This window comes from Oncorhynchus tshawytscha, unplaced genomic scaffold (genome assembly GCF_018296145.1).
Source record: "Oncorhynchus tshawytscha isolate Ot180627B unplaced genomic scaffold, Otsh_v2.0 Un_scaffold_2906_pilon_pilon, whole genome shotgun sequence".
NCBI classification, from domain to species: domain Eukaryota; kingdom Metazoa; phylum Chordata; class Actinopteri; order Salmoniformes; family Salmonidae; genus Oncorhynchus; species Oncorhynchus tshawytscha.
In genome coordinates this window covers 24590-32500 of record NW_024609776.1, presented here as the reverse complement: position 1 = coordinate 32500, position 7911 = coordinate 24590, and the positions used below count along the sequence as shown (strand labels likewise).

Here is a 7911-nt window from a genome sequence, read left to right as displayed (position 1 = left end):
TAACAGATCTCCTGACTGTCCAGGGGATCCCGTTGTCTTCGTAGGTGTAGTCACAGAAATACACTGTAGCATCACTCACATAGACAGTACCCAGCAGAAGAGTATACCGGTCTACCACAGAGATAGTCCTCTTATCCTGTATCTCACACACAGGCCTGGCATCCTGCAGAGAAACCCATGATGTAAAGCCATTATTCACTTGTTTGCCTGTTCAGTCGTTTGTTCATTTCTTTGTACGTTCGTCTATTTATTCCATACATGTGTTGACCTGTCACAGGTGATCAGGTGTGTAACCGGTCACATGGGTGTGTAAGGCTTGTACTTGTGTTTACTAAAGGTTAGGAGTTTGTGTAAAGTCTTAGATGCAGTGGAATGATACCATAACTACATTCTGAAGAGAAACAAACATCAGGTAAAACCTGCCGTCCATCAATATACCACCCACCTACCCACCCATCCACCAATCCAACCACCCACCCACCCACCCATCCATCTACCCACCTACCCAACCAACCACCCACCTACCCAACCTACCTACCCACCCACCCACCCATCCATCCATCCATCCATCCATCCATCCACCCATCCTACCCAACCAACCACCCACCCACCCACCCATCCAACCACCCACCCACCCACCCACCCACCTATACACCCACCCACCCACCCACCCACCCACCCACCCACCCACCCACCCACCCACCCACCCACCCACCCACCCACCCCACCCACCCACCCACCCACCCACCCACCACTCACTCACTCACTCACTCACTCACTCACTCACTCACTCACTCACTCACCCACTCACTCTCCACTCACTCACTCACTCACCACCACCACCACTCACCCACCACCCACCCACCCACCTACACCCACCCATCCATTCATTCAACCATCCATCCATCCATCCAAACATCCAACCACCCATCCAACCATCCACCCAACCATCCATCCATTCATCCATCCAAAAATCTGCTGGAATAATCACCTTGTACCATGTGACCTCTGACCTCTGTGTCCGACATTTGATCCCAGGACATGGGATCCTGCCACCTTGCCCAGAACCAGTGTGACTCTGTTCTCCTCTGTGTCCCTGCACCCCAGGTTGGCCCTCTCCAGCACCTCCACATAGACGTGGATCACCATACCACTGTGATAATAACAACACACATTCAAATTCACACATTGTTCTTGGAAAGGTCAAAAATATAGGCAAACTGTTTTTCAAAATCAAACCCAGGCAAACTGTTCAAAGTAAGAACCCGAATTTGTACTGTCTTTGTGAAGGCGTTTTGGTCCTGAAGAGAATTCATGTAATGACGTGGCATGTTTTGGAGAGTTACACTACTTCACTTCATCCGTCCATTCCACCAAAGCTTCTCTCACTTCTTCTGATCAAAGGGCAGGAAACAGAGAGAGGGGCCTACCCAAACAGAGTCAATACAGACTACCTACCCTGTGAAACAGAGAGAGGGGCCTACCCAAACAGAGTCAATACAGACTACCTACCCTGTGAAACAGAGAGAGGGGCCTACCCAAACAGAGTCCATACAGACTACCTACCCTGTGGAAACAGAGAGAGGGGCCTACCCAAACAGAGTCAATACAGACTGCCTAACCTGTGGAAACAGAGAGAGGGGCCTACCCAAACAGAGTCAATACAGACTACCTACCCAAACAGACTCAATACAGACTACCTACCCAAACAGAGTCAATACAGACTACCTACCCTGTGAAACAGAGAGAGGGGCCTACCCAAACAGAGTCAATATAGACTACCTACCCTGTGGAAACAGAGAGAGGGGCCTACCCAAACAGAGTCAATACAGTACCTACCCTGTGAAACAGAGAGAGGGGCCTACCCAAACAGAGTCAATACAGACAACCTACCCTGTGGAAACAGAGAGAGGGGCCAACCCAAACAGAGTCAATACAGACTACCTACCCTGTGAAACAGAGAGAGGGCCTACCCAAAGACCGTCAACAGACTACCTACCCTGTGTGGCATGTGTACATCCCAGAGTCCTTTGCAGTAACGGTAGAGAACCAGAGTGCGTTCCCCCGTCCTGTCACGGCCCCGTCAACTCTGTCTCTGTTGGTTTCCCCCTCGGCCTTCGACCAATCAGCTTCCTCAGAGCTGGCTGTGATGTTGTAGAGGCGCTCACAGAGACCGGCAGACTGTGGTTTGGTACATTGCATGACAAACCCCTCCCCAGAGAAAGCTTTGTAGCCGTACGTCTCTGAGCCTGGCTTCAAACCTACACGTGTCACACAAGAAAGACATCTCTCATTCCACACAGATGTACGTATAATGTAAATAATGTCATTAATACTGAAGGCATATGATATGTCTATATGCACATGGAATATCTACCTGGTCAAATCTATAAATGTTGTTTTATACAATTGTTTGATAATAAAGATAAGTACCTTCTTCCTTGTCCCAGCGACTTTCACAGAAGTATCTCTGCAGAAAACATGCGATGATTGCTAAAGCCAGTGACGGTCCAGGGTGCATCACTCCGTACCACTGCATTCATTCCAATATCAAACCCACCACTTCCTTCATTTCAATATCAAACCCACCACTTCATTCATTCCAATATCAACCCACCACTTCATTCATTCCAATATCAAACCCACCACTTCATTCATTCCAATATCAACCCACCACTTCATTCATTCCAATATCAACCCACCACTGCGTGTCATAACTGTCACAAGGATCTGGGTTTCCTGGAAACAGAATCTCTTTCACCATTCTAAAACCAGACAAATAGCTGTCAGTCCCTTCCTTTCCTAGTAAATGAAAAGGGACTCATCTGAACTAGTTTCCCTGCGTTCCACTGCTCTGTTCTCCTTTAGCCACTAGTCTGTGCAGCTTGCCTCTTAGACGGTTGGAAACCAATCATATCTGATACTGGCTTCCCTCAGAGATGCACCATGTGAAAACATGACCACCAGTTTCCTGTGTCAACGTCCATTTCCTGGTTAGATGCAGAGAGCTCTACTTCTCTAGAAGTTTCACACCATCTTTGGGATTCTGTGCATCTGTGGGTGTGGGTAGACGGAGTGTGAAATATGTAAGTATGCAAGGCTGATCTGTGATGTAAGAGAAGGCAGCTGTGTTACAAGTCCAAAACATTTATTGAAGCACAGTTTCAATACATCAGCAACACTGAACAGTGGTGAGTCTATAGAACCAATACATTAGTAACACTGAACAGTGGTGAGTCTATAGACCAATACATTAGTAACACTGAACAGTGGTGAGTCTATAGACCAATACATTAGTAACACTGAACAGTGGTGAGTCTATAGACCAATACATCAGCAACACTGAACAGTGGTGAGTCTATAGACCAATACATTAGTAACACTGAACAGTGGTGAGTCTATAGACCAATACATCAGCAACACTGAACAGTGGTGAGTCTATAGACCAATACATCAGCAACACTGAACAGTGGTGAGTCTATAGACCAATACATTAGTAACACTGAACAGTGGTGAGTCTATAGACCAATACATTAGTAACACTGAACAGTGGTGAATCTATAGACCAATACATTAGTAACACTGAACAGTGGTGAGTCTATAGACCAATACATTAGTAACACTGAACAGTGGTGAGTCTATAGACCAATACATTAGTAACACTGAACAGTGGTGAGTCTATAGACCAATACATCAGCAACACTGAACAGTGGTGAGTCTATAGACCAATACATTAGTAACACTGAACAGTGGTGAGTCTATAGACCAATACATTAGTAACACTGAACAGTGGTGAGTCTATAGACCAATACATTAGTAACACTGAACAGTGGTGAGTCTATAGACCAATACATTAGTAACACTGAACAGTGGTGAGTCTATAGACCAATACATTAGTAACACTGAACAGTGGTGAGTCTATAGACCAATACATTAGTAACACTGAACAGTGGTGAGTCTATAGACCAATACATTAGTAACACTGAACAGTGGTGAGTCTATAGACCAATACATTAGTAACACTGAACAGTGGTGAGTCTATAGACCAATACCTTGCAAACAGAGTGGGGTGGACAGATGTGTTATGTAATGAATGATACAGGCTTTGGCACAGCCTCTCAAGACTTGGTTTGACATCTTTTGACAGAACCAGTGAGGCTGTGTCCCATATAGTCCATTACTTTTGATAGAGTCAGTGAGGCTGTGTCCCATATAGTCCATTACTTTAGACAGAGTCAGTGAGGCTGTGTCCCATATAGTCCATTACTTTTGACCAGGTCCCATAGACCCTAAGTGCATTGTATGTCCAGGCTTAAATGCCCAAATAAAGGCTTAATAATTAATACTGTCTCGATAAAACAGAACTAAAACACCACATACATTAACACAAAACAAGACACATGCAATCAGTCATAAAGGACTTCATCAACACATGTCACAATCCCATCTACTCATACTATGTGGATTATGAGCCCATTCTTCATCTACACATGTCACAATCCCATCTACTCATACTATGTGGATTATGAGCCCATTCTTCATCTACACATGTCACAATCCCATCTACTCATACTATGTGGATTATGAGCCAATTCTTCATCTACACATGTCACAATCCCATCTACTCATACTATGTGGATTATGAGCCAATTCTTCATCTACACATGTCACAATCCCATCTACTCATACTATGTGGATTATGAGACAATTCTTCATCTACACATGTCACAATCCCATCTACTCATACTATGTGGATTATGAGCCCATTCTTCATCTACACATGTCACAATCCCATCTACTCATACTATGTGGATTATGAGCCCATTCTTCATCTACACATGTCACAATCCCATCTACTCATACTATGTGGATTATGAGCCCATTCTTCATCTACACATGTCACAATCCCATCTACTCATACCATGTGGATTATGAGCCAATTCTTCATCTACATATCCTGTCTGGACATTCTGTTTACTGTTGTTCACCAGGTCAACTTCCTGGTTCATGTCAATGTACTTGGTGATTCTATTGTGACTATTACCATAGCAGACTCCTACACAGCAGCCCTGTGAAATACCAGGGCCAAGGAATTCATGCATTTCTTCTCACTGTCATTTCTGTCTCATGTTTTGTTGGAAGTGTACGTAAGTACACTGAGGTGTGACCTGCTGCTGTGGGTGGTCTTTCCTTGAATCTCTTAAAGTTTTTTTTTTTTTGTGTGTGTGTGTGTGTGGGGGGGGTCTGGCCCCGACTGGTAACAGAGAGAAACAGGTAGAGAAACAGGTAGAGCGAGAAAGACAATTCTTCTGTCTACTAGACAAGCAGAGTCAATGGGTCTTAAAGTAGCTGTCCAGTGAAAATCTCACTTTTAGAAGTTCATATTCCATTAACTCAAGTTATGTCCTACACTCATATTTGTGGCCAATGCATACATTTGAGAAAACAAAACACACAAAACCCACCTCAAACTTATATCTCAAATACACTTCTTGCTATTTCCTCATAGAACATGATGTAATGTTGGCTCATTGGCTCATTGGCCGAGCTGGCCAATCAGCCATTCTGTATTCTGTTGATGGGGTAAGCCCACACCATTCTGTTGCTGGGGTAAGCCCACACTATTCTGTTGCTGGGGTAAGCCCACACCATTCTGTTGCTGGGGTAAGCCCACACCATTCTGTTGCTGGGGTAAGCCCACACCATTCTGTTGCTGGGGTAAGCCCACACCATTCTGTTGCTGGGGTAAGCCCACACCATTCTGTTGCTGGGGTAAGCCCGCACCATTCTGTTGCTGGGGTAAGCCCCACTATTCTGTTGCTGGGGTAAGCCCACACCATTCTGTTGCTGGGGTAAGCCCCACCATTCTGTTGCCGGGTAAGCCCCCACCATTCTGTTGCTGGGATAAGCCCCACCATTCTGTTGCTGGGGTAAGCCCCACCATTCTGTTGCTGGGGTAAGCCCACACCATTCTGTTGCTGGGGTAAGCCCACACCATTCTGTTGCTGGGGTAAGCCCACACTATTCTGTTGCTGGGGTAAGCCCACACCATTCTGTTGCTGGGGTAAGCCCACACCATTCTGTTGCTGGGGTAAGCCCACACCATTCTGTTGCTGGGGTAAGCCCACACCATTCTGTTGCTGGGGTAAGCCCACACCATTCTGTTGCTGGGGTAAGCCCACACCATTCTGTTGCTGGGGTAAGCCCACACCATTCTGTTGCTGGGGTAAGCCCACTCCATTCTGTTGCTGGGGTAAGCCCACACCATTCTGTTGCTGGGGTAAGCCCACTCCATTCTGTTGCTGGGGTAAGCCCACACCATTCTGTTGCTGGGGTAAGCCCACACCATTCTGTTGCTGGGGTAAGCCCACACCATTCTGTTGCTGGGGTAAGCCCTGTCGTGGAAATTTCCTCTATTTACCAAATCATGGGAGCAAACCACACACACACGTCAGAGTTAGTTATAAAAGTCCATCTTTAATTATATGAGCTCTTATCACAATCCTGTGACTCTCAGATAAATTCAGTGTCTCCCCCTGAATTATCTGAGAGCCCCCTTACAATGCAACTGAGTTCCTTTAATAGCAAAGATACACATAGTCAGACAGCATAGACATAATTCATCGTTCAGCTTTGTCTCCTTTCCTAAACCCCAGAACCATAAACCAATCCTCTAAATCAACAGGCATATATCAAATTGTCATTTAGATACAACCCACTCTAAATACAACCTCCTGGACAAACTCACGGAGAGGAGGGTGAGGCTATAGGTTAAGATAGAAACAACATAAGAGGGAGCATAGAATGATTCCAGACACTGCAAACCCTCCTTTCCCCACTGGGAAAGGTAGGGAATAAAAGATATGTTTACACATGATGACACTTTGACCTCTCCCCTCTCAGCGGCCCAGGCAACTTAGTTTTGACATAGAACAGATAACTGCAACCTCACATCAGAATTACACAAAAATACCATTCTGATGAGAAGTAACTTACACACATTTGATGAATATTAAACATCTTACAAATGTTACCAACAAATTCTGATAATTCCACGACAGCCCACACCATTCTGTTGCTGGGGTAAGCCCACACCATTCTGTTGCTGGGGTAAGCCCACACCATTCTGATGCTGGGGTAAGCCCACACCATTCTGATGCTGGGGTAAGCCCACACCATTCTGATGCTGGGGTAAGCCCACACCATTCTGATGCTGGGGTAAGCCCACACCATTCTGATGCTGGGGTAAGCCCACACCCTGATGCACCCATTCTGATGCTGGGGTAAGCCCACACCATTCTGATGCTGGGGTAAGCCCACACCATTCTGATGCTGGGGTAAGCCCACACCATTCTGATGCTGGGGTAAGCCCACACCATTCTGATGCTGGGGTAAGCCCACACCATTCTGATGCTGGGGTAAGCCCACACCATTCTGATGCTGGGGTAAGCCCACACCATTCTGATGCTGGGGTAAGCCCACACCATTCTGATGCTGGGGTAAGCCCACACCATTCTGATGCTGGGGTAAGCCCACACCATTCTGATGCTCTTCTGATGCTGGGGTAAGCCCACACCATTCTGATGCTGGGGTAAGCCCACACCATTCTGATGCTGGGGTAAGCCCACACCATTCTGATGCTGGGGTAAGCCCACACCATTCTGATGCTGGGGTAAGCCCACACCATTCTGATGCTGGGGTAACCCACACCATTCTGATGCTGGGGTAAGCCCACACCATTCTGATTTTTAAACATTGGAAGGAAAGTTATTTCACTCTTACAGGTAAAAATGATTAATCACATTAGATGCATTTATTTCACTCCTCTTCACCCCGGAGCAGGGTTGGGGGTGAAGATAATTGAAAATAGATGCCATTATATCATTTGAATTTGAGTTTACTTTGTGAATT

The 7911-nt window shown here is 45.9% G+C and overlaps 1 long non-coding RNA gene across 1 annotated transcript in view; it reads right to left on the bottom strand.

Annotated features, from left to right (window-relative positions):
* LOC121845830 overlaps positions 1-1059 on the bottom strand; it is a 1503-nt gene extending 444 nt beyond the window's left edge. The window contains exons 1-2 of the long non-coding RNA XR_006082800.1: positions 992-1059; positions 1-163 (exon numbers count right to left, since the gene is read on the bottom strand). The exon at positions 1-163 is cut by the window's left edge and continues 15 nt beyond it. This is a non-coding gene — a long non-coding RNA (uncharacterized LOC121845830). The remainder of the gene's footprint in view (positions 164-991) is intronic.
* Between the last annotated feature and the right edge of the window lie 6852 nt (positions 1060-7911).